Here is an 18,095-nt window from a genome sequence, read left to right on the forward strand (position 1 = left end):
GGGGGGGTTGTGAGACAGGGTTATTTTTGGGTTTTGGTTTTGGTTTTTTGGTGTGTGTGTATAACAACCCAAGCTATCCTGGAACTCATTCTGTAGACCAGGCTGGCCTTGAACTCACAGATATCCACCCGCCTCTGCCTCCCAAGTGCCGGGATTAAAGGTGTGCACCACTAACCAACTGAGAAAATACTTTTAGAGTTTGTGTGGAAGCAGAAAACAAACAAACAAAAAACCAAGCTTAACCAAAGCCATCCTAAACAAAAATAACACCATGGAAGCTGTCATTCTGTCTGATCTCAGGTCATACTACAGAGCCATAGTAATATAAACAGCATGGTAATAACAGAAAAGCAGATATATAGATCATTGGAAGAGAATACTCAGATATAAGTCCATGAAACTACAGCTATCTGATTTTGGTAAAGTTGCCAAAAAATGAACATTGAGAAAGGGACAGCATTTTCAGCAGCCGGTGCTGGAAAATGTGGATGTCAGCACATAGAAGAATGAAACCAAATCCCTGTCTCTCACCTTGTAACTCAAACCCAAGTGGATTGGACCTGATTGGATACTCTGAAATTGCTAGAGAAAAAGGTAGGGAGTGTGCTCCAACATGTAGGTATACGTAATGTATTTATTTATTTATTTATTTATTTATTTATTTATTTGTTTGTTTGTTTGTTTGTCTATTTATCTGTGTATTTAATGTCTGTAGGTGTTTTGCCTATGTGTGTGTCTGGGCAGTACCCCCAGAAGCCAGAAGAGGGCATTAGATCCACTGCAACTAGAGCTGCAGGTTGGTTGTGAACAGCTCTGTGTGTGGGGGTTGGGGTTGGGGGTGGGGGTGTGTGTTAGGAATGTTTTTGTTTGTCTGTCTGGTTTGTTTGTTTGTTTGTTTGTTTGAGACAGGGTCTTTCTACATAGTCCTGGCTGTCCTGGAACTCACTATGTAAACAGAGCTCACCTCAAACTCACAGAGATCTGCCTTCCTTTGCCGCCTGGCTGACTTCCAGCTGGGTGCTGGGAATCGAACCCTGGTCCTCTGGAAAAGCAGTCAGCTGAGTTCTCTCTCCAGTCCAGTAGTAATTTTCTACCTAGGATTCCAATAGCCCAGGAAAGAAGACCAGCTGCTGACAGCTGCATCCCAGGAAAGGAGACCTTCAGTGAGGGAAGAGGCAACTCCGAGGGAATCTTTACAACCCAGGTAGAAATGGGCTACAGAACTAAGCACAACGTTTTCAAAAGAAGAAATACACATGGCTAGGAGACCTTTTTGTTTCGTTTTGTTTGAGACAGTATCTCACTATATAGCTTTGGCTCGTTACACCTGGTCCGTTATGCGCCACGAGGAAGGAGAGAGAGACAACACTGATGAGTTCCAAAGATTTTATTAAATCACCACATAAGCAGGTCGCTGATCATCCATCAGGGCTGCAGGACAAGGACTCGGGAGCCTTTTTCCTCCTGACATCCCCGAGCAGGGGCAGAAGTGGGGTTTATAAGCACAAAAATCACAAACCCATTTGTCACCAAGTTACAGTGACAATTTCACCAATCGGGAATCAAAGGTTTGGGACTCTCCTTGTGTGTTTCATCATTGTCAACCAACATACAATGCAAGCCTTTCAGTCCAACCAATCACATTCATTTGTTCTTTCTGTTGTTAGGGACAGCCATAATGTTCAGAGAACTAAAGATGGATGGTGACTATTTCTATGGTTTAGGGAGGAGGTTGATCAGCCATTGGAAAGTTCTCAGCTCCTCTGGGGCCTGGGAACCTGAACTTTACATCATCCTACAGGGAAAATGGAGTCTGAAGTCAAAATGGCAGTTCTCAGGCCAGGTGCTTTTGCCTGCTTCCTTCTGGCTGGCCTTGAAGTCACAGACATCCACCTGCCTCTGCCTCCTCAGGAGACACTTAAAAGTGTTTACCATCCTTATCTATTAGGAAAATGAAGATTAAGGCCACTTTAGGATTCATCTCAGTGCTCGATTCGGAAAGCACATGAACTTGAATTGGAACAATACAGAGAAGATAAGCATGGCCCCTACTTGAGGCTAGCATGCAGATTCAAGAAGTGTTCTGTATTTTTCATTAAAAATAGAAAGAAAGAAAAATTCTATCTCACCCCAGTCAGAATGGCTACCAGCAGGAATACCAGTGACATTGGGGCTGGAGGGATGGTCATGGGTTAAGAGCACTGGCTGCTCTTCCAGAGGTCCTGAGTTCAATTCCCAGCAACCACATGGTGGCTCACAGCCATCTGTAATGAGTCCTGGTGCCCTCTTCTGGCCTGCAGGCATACATGCAGACAGGACACTGTATACATAATGAATAAATCTTAAAAAGAAAAAGAATACTAATGACATCGAATGCTGGCCAAGATGTGGGGAAATGGGAATGCTTAAGTGCTGTTGGTAGAGGTGTAAACTAGTGTAGCCACTTTGGAAATCAGTCTAGGGCTGGAGAGATGGCTCAGAGGTTAAGAGCACTGACTGCCCTTCCAGAGGACCTGAGTTCAATTCCCAGCAACCACGTAGTGGCTCACAACCATCTATAATCAGTCTGGTGCCCTCTTCTGGTGTGCAGGCAGAACACTGTATACATAATAAAAAAAAAAATCTTAAAAAAAAAAAAAGTAAATCAGTCTGGAATTTGCTCAAAAAACTATGGTAGTACATGCCTTGGATCCCAGCACTCAGGAGGCCTCAGGCATATCTCTGTGAGTTTAAGGCCAGCCTGGGTGACACAGGGAGAGTTTGTCTAAAAAGCAGACAAACAAAGCCAATAACTAAATAGAACTACCATATAAATAGAACTACCATATAACACAGCCATACCATTCCTGGGCAAACACCCAAGGTCAGACCTTATACTCTATGACAGAGATGCCCGAACAATCATGTTCATTGCTTCCCTATTCATAATAACAAGAAACAAAGGCAGCCTGGATACTAAATAACTGATGAATGGATAGTGAAGATGTGATACATATACATGATGGAATATTACTCAGCAATAAAGAAAAATGAAATTTGCAGGAAAATGGAATTGGGGGAAAAATTCTTTTTAAGCGAGTTAACCCAGCCTTAAAGGAAAAACTGTTGCATGTTCTCTCATGTGAAGAGCCTAGCTTCAACTCTTTAGAGCGGTGCATGCCTCATACAGCATAATGTGCCTGTGCAAGCCAGGGACAAGGACCAGAATGGGGGAGGGACACTCAGGGGAGGGCGATAGTAGAGCGTAGGTGGAAAGAAAGAGGGTGGTACTGTGGGTGGGCAAGTTTGGGTGGGGAGATGGGAGAGCAGGATTGGGGGTCCACGGGAGATGAACCAGGATAAAGGAAGTAAAAAGAATCCACCTGGAGACAGGTGGTGGTGGTGGCCCATGACTTTAATCCCTGCACTTGGGAGGCAGAGGCAGGCAGATCTCTGTGAGTTTGAGGCCAGCCTGGTCTTACACTCTTTCCACCTCCTCTTCTGCAGGGTTCCCTGAGCTCTGCAGGGAGGAATTTGATGGAGACATCCTATTTAGAGCTGTGTGTACCAAGTTCTCTCTCTGTGTATAAAGTCTGGCTGTGGGTCTCTGTATCTGTTCCCATCTGCTGCAGGAGGAGGCTTCTCTGATGATGGCTGAGCAAGGCACTGATCTATGAGTGTAGCAGAAGGTCAGTAGGAGTCATTTTTAACCTTTTTAAAAATTTTTTTAGACCAGTGGTATTTGGTTTTACCCTAGCCTCTGGGCTATTTGGTTTCTGGTTCTTGGTCACCCAAGCAGTGGGTCAGGGATGGGTTCCGTCTCACGGACTGGGCCTTAAGTGAAATCACACTCTGGTTGGTTGCTCCCATAGCTTTGTGCCACTGTTGCCCGAGCAGCATATTTTGGAGGCAGCACAGATTGTAGATCATAGGTCTTGTGGTTGGGTTGGGTTGGTGTTTACATTTCTCTTTTGGCAGCCTGCAGGGTACCTCTCTGTACTAAACACACTGGAATGTCGGGGTGAAGTTCTATGACGACGCCAGTTCACCCTCTCGATGGTCAGTGAGTTCTGTGGGTGCTGTCTTCAGCAATGGGGCTGTCAGTTTGCAGAGAGCAACCTGTTATCTTGGCAACAGCCTGGGTTGTGTGTGGATTTCCATGGGACCCCTTTGGCCAACAACTCAATTGGATGTAACCCAGTCCCGGTACTGGAAGGTTTGTTTGGTGACAAGAGACGGCCAGTTGGGACTCCGTCTCATTATCTGGAGGCTTCATTAGGATCACGGACATGTATTGTAGGAAGTTTCCACTGCACTAGGTTTCCATACCCACCTCAATGTCCCTCAGTTCTTGCTGTCTCTCTTCATATTCTCTTTTCAACCCCATCTCCTCTCCCCACATGGTCATCCCACTCCTGTCCCCATTCTTGCCCCCCCAGTCCACCCATAAAATCTGTTTCCCTTTCCCAGAGAGATCCATGCGCCCCCCCACCCCCACCACCAGTCCCTTCCTCTATACCCAACCTCTCTGAGTCTACAGATTGTAGCTTGGTTATCATTTATTTAATAGCTGATAGCCACATATAAGCGAATACATGTTTGTCTTTTGGGGTCTGGGTTACCCTATACAGCATGATTTTACATCTGTTCGCCTGAATGGTTTTTTGTTTTTTTCAAGATAGTAGTACTTTTCTGTGTAATAGCCTTGGCTGTCCTGGAACTCACTCTGTAGACCAGGCTGGCCTCAAACTCAGAGAGATCTGTCTGCCTCTGCCTCCCAAGCGTTGGGACTAAAAGCGTGCACCACTGCCTGGCCAGAATGTATTCTTTTTTTTTTTTTTTTCTTCTGAGACAGGGTTTCTCTGTGTAGCTTTGGAGCCTGTCCTGGATCTTACTTTGTAGACCAGGCTGGCCTTGAACTCACAGAGATCCTCCTGGCTCTGCCTCCCGAGTGCTGAGATTAAAGGTGTGCATCACTACTGCCTGGCTCAGAATGTATTCTTTAACAGTTCCTTCTAGTGAGGACCTATAGCCATAAACTTGCTTAGTCTAAAAATGTCTTAATTTTCCAATATCCTAAGTGACATTGTCAAATAGATATACATTTCAACTGGGTTAAAATACTCTTCCTGTGCCGGGCGGTGGTGGCGCACGCCTTTAATCCCAGCACTCGGGAGGCAGAGCCAGGCAGATCTCTGTGAGTTCGAGGCCAGCCTGGGCTACCAAGTGAGTCCCAGGAAAGGCGCAAAACTACACAGAGAAACCCTGTCTTGAAAAACCAAAAAAAAAAAAAAAAAAAAAAAAAATACTCTTCCTGTGTTTATACAATTTTACCTTTAAAACAAGTCAGATTCGTATTTATAGCTGTCCCAATGGTCTAATCCAGTAGGTAATCTGCCTCTCCAAATCTTGGTGGATCAGATGCTGTGAATGGCGGCATCATGCATAGATACCACCCTAAAGGAAGACAGTGTTAGAGCAAGCACTGAAGGCCCATCCAGAAAACCTCCTTCCAGTCAGAAGAAGAGTCTCTGGCCTTGGTGGAGACCTGGCATTTCAGTGGGGCATGTCAGTCACCTGGCCAAAGGACTGACCTAGGAAGGCAGGCTCACCCTGAGTCACACTAATGAACAGGTAGGATAGATAATTCTTCTTCAATGAGATGCTGTACTCTTTCTCAGGATTCCTATCCCAGCACAGTCCCTATGGCCCACCATGAGCTTTGGCTGGGACTGCCAGCCTTTCTCAGAGTTTGAAGGGCACACCTTTTCCTCTTTATTTTTTCTGCCTTGGCGGGGGGGGGGGGGGGGGGGGGGGGGGGTTGGGGGGGGTGGGAGGGGGGTGGGGGGTTGGGGGGGGGGTGGGGGGTTGGGGGGGGTGTTACTAACCAGAACTGGAGTCCTTCCCCTGTCTCTACTCCATGCCAGCCTGTACATCACGACTTTTCCTCTCACTTCTCCATTTTTTTTTTCCTAGTAGCTGTTGATATTTACAACTTGCTTGACCTGGGTTGTTATTTTTTTTCTCCTTTTACACCCTAAGAAAATTGTCCTTAGGGGTTGGGGATTTAGCTCAGTGGTAGAGCACTTGCCTAGCAAGCACAAGGCCCTGGGTTCAGTCCTCAGCTCTGAAAAAAAAAAAAGCCGGGTGGTGGCGACAGTGGCGGGAGTGGCGCACACCTTTAATCCCAGCACTCAGGAGGCAGAGCCAGGCGGATCTCTGTGAGTTCGAGGTCAGCCTGGGCTACCAAGTGAGCTTCAGGAAAGGTGCAAAGCTACACAGAGAAACCCTGTCTCGAAAAACCAAAAAAAAAAAAAAAAAAAAAAAAAAGAAAGAAAGAAAAGAAAAGAAAATTGTCCTTGATCTTCAATTTGAGTCTAGTCTTAATTTTTTTTTTTTAACTAGACTAAGAACCCTGAGCTCTGGCTTTCCTTGTATTCATAATGGCATATGTCTCATCACTCCCCACCCCACCCCACCCCCAGCAATGGAACTGAAAACATTCTGTGGCTCTTTCAGAAGCTTTGGCAGTAACTTTGGGTACTAATCGGTCACTCTGACTCCTCTCTGGAATTTTGTCAAATTGTTTTGATAAAAAGTAAAAATCTTTGCCAGGCAGTGGTGGCCTACGCCTTTAATCCCAGCACTTGGGAGGCAGAGGCAGGTGGATCTCTGTGAGTTCCAGGCCAGCCTGGTCTATAGAATGAGTTCCGGGACAGTCAGGGCTACACAGAGAAACCCTGTCTCAAAAATCCAATAAATAAGTAATAAAATAAATAAATAATGATTATTAAAAAAGCCACCTGGAAAGCAAGACATGCCACCTGTGCAGCAGTGGTTGATTGTTGAGGCCATAACCAGTCCTCTGAATGGACTCAAGACCTGCTTCACAGGGGCCTGGAACAGTAAGCATGGTTAACAGCCCCGGCTGTGGAGGTGGTTGGCCCATTCAGGGAGCACATTTAACTAAACTGATGGAGCAGCAACCTGCCTTCTAAATGTCTTGTGCTTATGTCCATAGACAAAAGCTGCTCTTAGCCTTAACCAAAGAAGCCCCTCCCTACAAAAAAGCAGAGACTCATGGCTGGCCAGGATGAGGAAATACGTGGTCCAACCCTACCCAAGTCACTTATACCACCCCTTTTAAGGCTTAGGGGATATTTCAGAAGAGGAGGTTGTACCTATGTAAGAGCTAGAAGATACAGGTACTAAAGGGCTATGAAACACTGTTTCTCTAGACTCAATACCTCTACCGTAAGCGTTAACTGACCTCAAGCGTCGGTACCGCCCCATGGCCCACTTGAGACCGAGGGGGAGAGGCCTGAAGGGCTCTCTACTTCTTATCTACGGCTGTCAGTAGATTCTGTGAGAGGAGCAAGGCCATCTTTACTCATGACCTTCTGCTGAGCCCACGAGGCTCCAGAGGATAAGCTGCAAACCCACAGTCACACAGACAGCCGCAGTTAATCCTAGAGGGTCACAAAATTCCATGAACGGACGTGAGCGTTAGAGAGAGATTTGTGAGGAGGGTAGACAGGAAGTGAGGGTGGTCAGTATCAAGGCATTCTATGTGAAACTTGTCAAACAAAAATTTTTATTTGCTTTTTTGAAATTGATTGTATGTGTGTGTCTGTCTGTCTGTGTCTGTCTGTCTATCTGTGTGTGCATACATGCCATCCTATGCATGTGGTGGTCAGAGGATAATTTGCAACAATTGTTTCTCTCCTTTGTGACTCCCGAGGGTTGAAGTCTAGTCATCAGGCTTGGTGACACCTGCTGAGTCATCTCACCCTTTCCCCAGCTTCTGGAGTTTTCCATGCTACTCATTTCTTTCTTTTCGGTTTTTGGTTTTTTGAGACACGGTTTCTCTGTGTAGCCCTGGCTGTCCTGGAACTCACTTTGTAGACCAGGCTGGCCTTGAACTCACAGAGATCTGCCTTCTTCTGCCTCCCAAGTGCTGGGATTAAAGGTGTGTGTCACCACGCCTGGCGCTACTGATTTCTTTTTATTGCACTAAGATCTGACGAATGATTATTTTGGTTCTTTTTTACTTAGTAAGACTTGACTTGTTGTCGAGAATGTGGTCTGTTTCAGAGAATAATCCATGGGCTTCCGGAAAGTAAGCAGAGTCTGTGTATCTTGGATGAAGTATTCTACAACTAGCTCCTAGATTCACTTGCTCTGTGGTGCAGTTTTAGATTTGTTGATTTTTATTTTGGATGACCTACCTAAATATGAGAGTGGGTGGGTCCTTAAATCACCCATTATTATGGTGTCATGCCTTGTATGACCTGTTCTGTCCATGAGGGGTTTGTTTTATACCTGCTTGATCTTTGACCTTCATCCCTGATACAATTTACAATTTTTTTTTTCTTGGTTTTTCGAGACAGGGTTTCTCTGGTTAGCTTTGTGCCTGTCCTGGATCTCGCTCTGTAGACCAGGCTGGCCTCAAACTCACAAAGATTCACCTGGCTCTGCCTCCCGAGTGCTGGGATTAAAGGCGTGCGCCACCACTGCTGCCCGGCTTGTTTTATTTTTTTATGATCTATTTCTTTTTTTTCCATTTTTTTATTAAGAAATTTTCTATTCACTTTACATACCAACCACAGATCCCCCCTCTTCCCTCTTCCCAGCCCCCAACCCACCCCCCTACTCCCACATTTTCCAAATCAAAGTCCCCCATGGGGAATCAGCAGAGCCTGGCACACTCAGCTGAGGCAGGTCCAAGCCCCTCCCCCCTGCACCAAGGCCATGCAAGGTGTCCCACCCACACACTGGGTTCCAAAAAGCCTGCCCATGCACCAGGGACAATCCTGATCCCCCTGCCTGGGGCCCCCCAAACAGTTCAAGCTAAACAACTGTCTTTGGTAGCCAGAGGACCTAGTCTAGTCCTATGTGGGCTCCACAGCTATTAGTCCAGAGTTCATGGGTTTCCACTAGTGTGGGTGGTCATCTCTGCACATTTTCTTAACCCCCCTGCATAGCTTCTTCATCCTGTTTCATCATGATCTCAACGTCCCCTTCCTGCAGAATCCCTCCTCTCTCATTGGTTGGATTCCCGGAGCTCAGCCTGGCGCCCGGCCATGGATCTCTGCATCTGCTTCCATCAGTCACTCTATGATGACAGGGTATTCACTAGACCAGTCACCAGAGTAGATCAGTCCAAGCACCCTCTAGACCATTGCCAGTAGTCCAAGGTGGGGTCATCTTTGCGGATTCCTGAGAGCTTCTCTGGCACCCTGCCTCTTCCTATTCCCACGATGTCTTCATTTATCATGGTATCTCTTTCCTTGCTCCCTGATACAATTCTTGTCTAGGCCTGCTTTTCTCATCTGAGTTAGCAGAAGGCAGTAAAGCAGGTTGTAGACCCCACATTCACCCAGAATATAAGGTATTGATTGATACTGTAATAGTCTTTTATTTTAGTTTTAATTTTTACTATTGCATTTTTATTCAATTAAGTTTTATGATAGCATGTGGATTTTTCTTTTCTTTTTCCTTTTTTTTAACTCTTTTTTTTTTTTTTTAGACAGGGTCATAGCCTGGCTGACCTACAACTTGATATGTAGACCAGGCCTGCCTCTGCCCTCCCCGCTGCCCCCAAGTGCTGGCATTACAGATTTGAGCCATCATCACCTGGCTAGACTAACACTTTTAAAGGAAGCAGAGTTGGGTTGGTGAGAGAACAGAACTGGAAAACCAGATGCAATGATGTACACCTGTGAGAAGCTAAGGCAGGAGAATTGTCATGAGTTCAAGGCCAAGTTGGGTTACATAATGAGCTCCAGACTAGCCTGAGCTACAGTGTGAGATCCTGTCTTAGAAGGAGAGAAGAAGGGGGAGGAGGAGGAGGAGGAAGAAGAAAAGAAGAAAAAGAAGACAGATTTGAATTGCAAAGCAGGCCCAACAAAGCTCAGCCAATTGGATAGAAGGGGTGGGGCAATGATTGAATAAGTTAACAATAAATTGTCTCAACAATGTCCTTATAGCTCCCAAAACAGAAAAATGAATGATCAGAACCATAGAAGTCTCAATGAACACTTGAGGGGGAAAGGCACACCACCTTGTCTTTGACCAAAGGTGAGAAGTGTCTGTTACTTTTCCTTGTAGCCAGATCACACTGGTGTTCATGGCAACTGCAGATCAATAAGAGTTCCAAATAAGCAGCGGGATGCAGAGCAGACAAACTGTTCTCCAATAGAGAGGAACCAAGTGTTGGTCTAGCCATGGCTTAATCAATCCTGTGGGCACTGCTTATGGCTTTGGATGATACCAACCCATTTGGCCTACCATCTCAAGGACTTCCCCGAAGGAAGAAGGGGAGATTCACCTTTAAGGGCTGATGTCCAGGTACCCATGGCAATTCTACGACAGTTAGAACCCACAGTTGGTTGGCACGACTTGATTGGCACAGTTTGGTCCCGAGACTATAAAGGAGTAAGTAGCCCGGAGAATTTGTGACGAGAGGAAACAGGATGAAGAGCTATGCAGGGGGGTTAAGAATTAACCTGGGGGAGGGGCTTGGGAAAGGATTCAGCAGAGAAGAAAAACTGACAGAAGCAAAGCGGAGGAGTTACTGAATGAGCGAACTCTAACAAACACCATGAACTGGGCACCTTCTTCCCTAACACACTTGCTTAGGCATCTCCTCTCACCTAAGACAACCAAGCCCCTGTAGACAGTGCGTTTTTCTCCCTCCTGGTACTATTATTTTCTCTTCCTAGGTCCCAAGATGGAAAACAGATTGAAATCAAGGGGTGTAGTGTCTATGATACTGCAGATGAGCAGAGATTCCACAGATTTCTACAAGGGGCAGACGACATGGCTTGTTATCTCTTTCTTCTACTTTTCGGTTATGTATATCTCGGAAGTGCCCTGGTTTAGTAGGAAGAATGACTTCCAGTGCCATGGGAACATCTCTGATGCCTGCATGGCCGAGTGCTACAACCAGCATTTCTCCATGCCTATGATAGGAGTTTGGAACACTGTTGGTTTGACCGTCTACTCTGTCTTTTTTATGATGGAGTTTTCAGTCTTTAAAAATTTAACTATAAGCTCAGAATATTCACAGCAATCCTTAGAGGAAGAGCCATGCCACAGCCCACTCTATAATAAACATGATGCAAAGAGTGAGGAAATGATTTTGAAGTTGTCTAAGGAGAAGTTCCTGTTGTCTACATTCCTCGCCTACTATATGGGTCAGATGGCCATTCAGGGGATCTTCCTGATCATCATATGGTACTATCAACGATCCCTGATTAAGGAAGATGTCTGGTGCCACACAACTGTGTGTCTCGGACCATACTTGTGCGTGTTCATGGGGGTACAGGAGAAGTTAATGTCCATCACACTTATAACTATCCTTTCTGTGATAATCATCATCTTCTGCTTTATATTCTTCATGTATACCATTAGTCTGTACGCTCTCACGAGTGTAATCCTGATGGACACAAAAGCTAAATTCCAGCAGCTGTCCAAGTGACCACTGACCCAACCTGGAGTGCAAATAAAACTGGACTGGTTTTGAATATTCCCTGATGCTCCTGTCTGGGAAAAACTACAACTGCTATATGACAAGCTTGATTTCTTCTTATACAAGTAATTGTTTCTGCTTGTTTATTTTGATGTATATGGGTGTTTTGCCCACATATGTATCTGTACACCATGTGTGTGCAGTGCCTACAGAGCCCAGAAGAGGGTGTCGGATCCCCTAGGACTGGAGTCACAGACAGTTTTGAGCTGGGAGTTGGGTGGGTGCTTCAAATTGAACCCAGATCCTCTGGAAGAGCAGCTGGTGCTGAGCCATCTCTCCCATTCCAAGTAATTATTTCTTAAAGAAGAAAGTGGAGCAGGGTTCAGAGATTTTTAAGGTGAGGAATCTGAAGTCTTCACTACCAGCACTAATATTCACAACCCACTGCAGTTAAATTCTAAGGACCACTTCTTTCCTTGTTTGTTTGTTTTGAGACAAGGTTTCTCTATGTAGCCCTGGCTGTCCTTGAACTCACTTTGTAGACCAGGATGGCCTCTAACTCACAGAGATCCATCTGCCTCTGTCTCTGGCTACTGGGATTAAAGGTGTGTGCCACCACTGCCCAGCTCCTAATTGATTTATAATTTAAGAGTCCTGCATGTGGTGGCACAAGTCTGTAATACACTGGGAAGAACAGGCAGGAGGATTGTCATGAGTTCAACTCCAGCCTAGTTCGTTTTCTTTGTGTCTGTCTGTGTGTCTGTGTGTATGTCTGTCTCTGTCTCTGTCTCTCTCTGTCTCTCTCTCTCTCTCTCTCTCTCTCTCTCTCTCTCTCTCTCTCTCCCTCTGTGTGTGTGTCTATCTGCTTGTCTCTCTGGATGAAAAAAACCTAAGTGCAATCTTTTAAAAAAATTAGCATTGTCTGTCTTTAAAAACTTTCTCTTTTAAAATTATGAGTATGTATATGTGAGTGGGTGTGTATGTACTTGGTAAGACAGAGGTTTCAGATTCCCTGGATGCTGGGAATTGAACTCAGGTCCTCTGCAAGTGCTCCTAACTGCTGAGCAGTCTCACTAGCCCAGCAAATGTTTTACAAAGACTGTCAGTAACATCTGGGTGTGGTGGCACAAGCCTATAACCCTAATTCTCAGGAGGTGGATGAGGAGGATCTGAAATTCAAGGGCACCCTCTACTACATCGCAAGTTTGAAGTTAGCCTGAGCTACACGAGACTGCCCAAAAAGGCGAGGGGTACCAGAGAGGTGATTGGTCACTCACTGGCTGCTCTTGCGCAAGATGTGGGTTTGGTTCCCAGCATCCACATGGTGGCTCACAACCATCTGTAATTCTAGTTACAGGGGATCCAGTGCCCTCTACTGACCTGCAGAGACTTCAGCACATGTGGAGTGTACTCATGCAAGCACACACACATCCACATGAAAATTCAATAGTGTTCAAGATGTCAACAAGTATATTGTGTGTGTTGATAACGTGAATGGATTAAGAAAACAGGAAAGTGATATGTTCTCAGACTGAGTTTGCATATACCTTAATTATTTGCATTACATTTATTTGTTATTTAGTGTGTATGTGTGTGTGTGTGTTTGGACACACTCATGTCACACCTATGTGAGGCATATGGACAACCCGAAGAAGTCAGTTCTTTCTACACTGTAAATCCTGAGGGTTGAACTCAGGTCTTCAGGCTGAGCTCTAAGCACACTTGCCAACTGAGCCATCTCACTGGCCCTTTTCTTCATATGTATGTGTGTGTGTTTGTGTGCAAATATATATTTATATGTATGGATGTATGTACCTTGAGTTTATAATGTAACATTTCTCCCTTCTCTTTCATCCCCTCGTATATACCCGGTCTTGAGCTCTTCCGAATTCATGGCCTCTTTTTTTTTTTTTACTAATATATTAGTGGTAGATATATTCCTAAATATATATGCTCAGTCTGTATGTTACTTGTATATATGTTTTTAGGGATGATCATTTGGTATTGGGTAACCAGTTGGTGTGTTCTTCCCTGAGGAACATTGTTTTTTCCTGCTATTAGAATTCCTTAGTTGCCTATAGTTCTTTGTGTAGTGTTGAGGCCTAGTGGGACATACACGTGTGTGTGTGTGTGTGTGTGTGTGTGTGTGTGTGTGTGTGTGTGTGTGTGTGTGTATGTGTGTGTGTTTAAACAGTTTCACATAATCCAGGCTGGCCTTCAACCTTGTAGGTAGCCAAGGATGACCTTGAACTTGTGATCCTTGAGCTTCTACCCGCTGAATGCCTCAACTGCAGGACTGTACCCTTTTAAGTAGTGCTGGGATCCACCCTCGGGCTTCACACACACTAGGCAGGTGCTTTGCCAGTGGAGCCACAGCTCCAGCATGCATGTGTATTCAAAAAGGGAAGGGAGGAAGCAGAAGAGGCAGCTACAGGCTGGTGCTTGGACTGACATCTGGCTTAGTTTTAGCAAGTCCATCATAGAAACTATTAAGATTTGAGGTGCAGGTCTTCCATGGGACAACCGAAGCTTCTACTTCAGCAGAGACCTGTCGTTGTTAATGAAGCCCCAGCTGTTCGTTCTGGGGGCTGAGGCAGTATGGCTTCATCATCAGGAAAGAAACAGCAATTTAGTATATGCAACTGGGTGATGGCATGGATAGTTTTTGTTTTTTTTGTTTTTTTGTTTTGTTTTGTTTTTTTCGAGACAGGGTTTCTCTGTGTAGTTTTGGTGCATGTCCTGGATCTCGCTTTGTAGACCAGGCTGGCCTCGAACTCAGAGATCCTCCTGAGTACTGGGATTGAAGGCGTGTGCCACCGCTGCCCGGTGTGGATAGTTTAAAAAACAGTTGTTGTTGTTTTTGTTTTTCAAGACAGGGTTTCTCTGTGTAGCCCTGGCTGTCCTGGAACTTGATCTGTAGACCAGGCTAGCCTATTGCCTCTGCCTCCCAAGTGCTGGGGTTAAAAACATACGCCACTACCACCCAGTAAAAATAGTTATTTTTATAGAATTAAAAATCATGTATAGGCAGCATGCTTTAACTGAAATTTAATTTAAACTTTAAATATTTTTTAATGAGTTTGGGTGTTCGTCTGTACATACATATGTGCACCGTGTGTGCCTGGTGCCTGAGGAGACCCAAAGAGGGGGGTTGGATCCCTTGGAACTAGAGTTACAGACTGTTGTGAACCGCCATGTGAATACTGGGAACCGAACCCCAGTCCTCTGCAAGCCCAGCTGGTGCTCTTAACCACTGAGCCATCTCTTCAGTAGCCCCTGGTATGGATGTTTACCTTGAGAGTGTTGGACGCTGACATGTGCTACTAGCATGGCAGCCCAAGAGTCCTTTCAACATATCTGTCTTCCAACTGTGTTCAGAGTGAGTAAGGCAAATTGGTGAGACCTGCCTCTGGGTAACTGGCATGCTTAACCCCCATTGGGAAACATACAGATCAGTAGAAATAAAACACCTATCCTGCTGTGAACTTGCCATTTGAAGATGAATTTGTCTCCGGTCTAACATCTGTTTAGCTGTGTTCATCATCATGTGTCCTTATTATGTGTCACTTAAGTCTCCACAGCTGTCTAATGTTGGCCCTCTTCTTCTTCGAACACTTGTCATTTACCATGGTGAAACTCATTTTGAGATAGGGTTTCCTATAGCTCAGGGTACTCTTGAATTCACCGTGTCACTGAGGGTGACCTTGAACTCCCGTTCTTCTGCCTCTGCCTTCCAAGTGCTGAGATCTCCCAATTTCCTTTTCGACCATGACCTTCCACCTACTCCATATTTCCTGATTCTTCTGGTGCCAGCCTGACACACCTGTGCTCTGTCTCTTCCAAGTCGTCAGACAAGATTTACACCCTGTTGTGGTGCATTTTCAAAGCAGCCTTACTGCAGCTCTCTTCACCTGTAACTTCCACTAACTGCCTGGTTCACAGGGTAGATGCCCTTCTCTGCTGAATGGTCTCCTTTCTCTCCCTAATCTATCAAGAGGCTTCATTCTGTGTTTTTACCTCGATGAAGAGCCCATGGCCCGGCTTGTTCATGTGCTTCACCACCCACTAAAATGCAACCTCTTCATCATGGAGAATGTCCTCTCCATATCCAAGGAGACACATTGCACATATTGGATGACTTTGGGGGGAGGGGGTGTGGACATTAGAACACTTCTTACATGCCAGGCAAGCACTCTATCATTGACTTTTTCCCCAACTCTTTTCAAAGCTTGTTGGGTAAGAAAAGAGCTGCCCTTGGCAAATGGATGGAACTAAAAAATATCATCCTGAGTGAGGTAACCCAAACCCAGAAGGACAAACATGGCATGTACTCACTCATAAGTGGGTACTAGATATAAAGCAAAGAACAATCAGACTGCAACCCACAGAACCAGGGAGGCTATATAGCAGGGGGGACCCTAGGACGACTGTGGCTTATAATAAGTTTCTGTTTTACTCAATCACTGGGCAAGCCTCAGTGAAACATTTCACTATTAGGATAAGAATTTGTACTGTACCAAGCTGATAATAGAAAAAATAAATAAATAAAAATGAAAAAAGAAAAAAGAAAAGAAAAGAGCTGGCCTTAATTTAGAGCTACTCTGTCTATCCTCACTACGAGGCAGGTCCCATCTCATTCCTATGGCCAATGTTTTAGCGACCATTCTTGCCCTAGGTGATTTCTGAGAACTGTAGATTTGCACTGTAGTATAACCAGTAGGACATTCTAGGGGGGAAAAATTAGAAAAATTCAACAGAAAATAAAAATAAGAGAAGTTAAATTCACGTTCTGGGGCTGAAGAGATGGCTCAGAGGTTAAGAGCACTGACTGTTCTTCCAGAGGTCCTGAGTTCAATCCCCAGCAACTACATGGTGGCTCACAACCACCGGTAATGAGATCTGGCGCCCTCTTCTGGCCCACAGTCACATATGCTGTATACATAATAAATAAATCTTTAAAAAAAATTCACGTTCTGTATGTATCACCCACTGTCAGGATGACCTAGTATCTTAGTGTTTCTGTTGCTGTGATGAAACATGTGACCAAAAGCAACCTATAAAGGAAGGTGTTTAATTGGCCTTAAGGTTTCATAGGGTTAGACTCCATGAGGGCAGAGCAGAGGCATATCGGCAGAAACAGCTCACATCTTGATCCACAAGCAGTAGACAGGAACAGCTCACAGGAATGGAGTCTTTTGAAACCTCAAAGCTGCCCCCAGTGACACACCTCCTCCAACAAAGCCACACCTCCTAATCCTTCCCAAAACAGTCGCACCAACGAGGGACCATGTAGTTAAACCTATGAGCCTATGGGGCCATTTTCCTTTAAACCCCCACATATAGAGAACCTTTCTCTAGTCTTAAACCTTCTCTAGTATAAACTGTAAATTCTGAGTTCAGTATTAATTTTGTATTTCTTGCATAGTACTCACTATGAGCTCCAAGAAATCATGAAATGGATTTCTTGTTTAATCTACTTATTGCCAAGTTCTTTCCACATGCGTTATTTATGTTTAGTTGTTAATATTATTATTCGTTACGTTTCAGGGGGATTATGCCACGTGTTGTGTGTGGCCACCAGGACAACTCACAGGTGTCAGTTCTGTCCTCCTGTAACAGGCCCCAGACCATGTTAGGTCCCCAGACCTTAGCACAACTGACTCCATGATGGAGTGCCATTTTGGCTATAAAACTCAGCATGTAGGCAGCACCATCCCCCCAAAAAGAAAACAAAGGCCTAATCCATCAAAGTCCATATAGTTCTGGGAAAGTCTCTAACGTATGAATCTTGTTGTTAGCTTCTGTAGTTCTGCTTCTAGCTAACTGTTCTTCTTAACTGAAGTATGTCAATCCAGAATATGTTGCTGTTGTTGTGTGTGTGTGTGTGTGGTTTTTTTTTAATGATTCATCTCAACTATGTACTCAACTCAAATGAGTACATAGGTGTATGCATTTGTAAAACAAAAATTTTATTGACTTTTACATCTAAGCTAAATGTATTTTATTACTTATATTTCACATGTCAATAGTGCTAATTGTTTTAATCCCTATTTTAAAAAAATAGCATTGGAATTGAGAGCCAAAACACTCTCTGACCCAGAGATTTCAGCCCCAAACTCACAGACCAAAATCTGTGCACAGGAGTGTGTTTGGTTGGAGTCAGTTTTTTCAAACTGAATTTGTTGTCAAAACTGGAGAACTGTCATTAAAGTTTTTTAAGTCCAGCTTCTGATGAAAAAAACTACCCTGAGATCTTCTAGTGCCCAGTCAACATTTCTGAACGTCAGTATCTTGTTGCTGTACCTACTCTCTGAAACAAAGTATGCACACACTGTTCTTCTCATTTCCTACCAAAGGACGTTTTCTTGTATGAGACCATTGAGTTGCAGCAGAAGGATACAATATTACCTGAGAAACAGAAGGACGCAAGCAACTATCGGGAGTCTTGCAAGAGTAGACAGCTGGCAGCCTGGACAGTCATCCAAAGATTCTCTGTAAAGTTGGGGCATCTGTCTTCAGCCCACAGGCCTAGAGTCTCTCAGTCACTTTTCTCTGTGTCCTGTAGAATGTCTGGCAGTTTCCTCTGCGAAGCAGGAACCTGAAGGACCATTTGCCAAGCAAAGTTCAGTGGTCACCTTCCTAT

At 44.7% G+C, this 18,095-nt stretch overlaps 1 long non-coding RNA gene and 1 other non-coding gene across 2 annotated transcripts; both read left to right on the forward strand.

Annotated features, from left to right (window-relative positions):
• Positions 1–1,985: 1,985 nt before the first annotated feature.
• LOC131907509 (U6 spliceosomal RNA) lies at positions 1,986–2,093 on the forward strand. The gene has a single exon (XR_009378418.1). It is a non-coding gene; the product is annotated as a U6 spliceosomal RNA (small nuclear RNA).
• An 8,050-nt stretch (positions 2,094–10,143) lies between these two features.
• Positions 10,144–11,542, forward strand: LOC131906092 (uncharacterized). Its single transcript, XR_009378120.1, has 2 exons — positions 10,144–10,416; positions 10,704–11,542. It is a non-coding gene; the product is annotated as an uncharacterized LOC131906092 (long non-coding RNA).
• The last annotated feature ends 6,553 nt before the right edge of the window (positions 11,543–18,095 follow it).

This window comes from Peromyscus eremicus, chromosome 3 (genome assembly GCF_949786415.1).
Source record: "Peromyscus eremicus chromosome 3, PerEre_H2_v1, whole genome shotgun sequence".
Classification (NCBI taxonomy): domain Eukaryota; kingdom Metazoa; phylum Chordata; class Mammalia; order Rodentia; family Cricetidae; genus Peromyscus; species Peromyscus eremicus.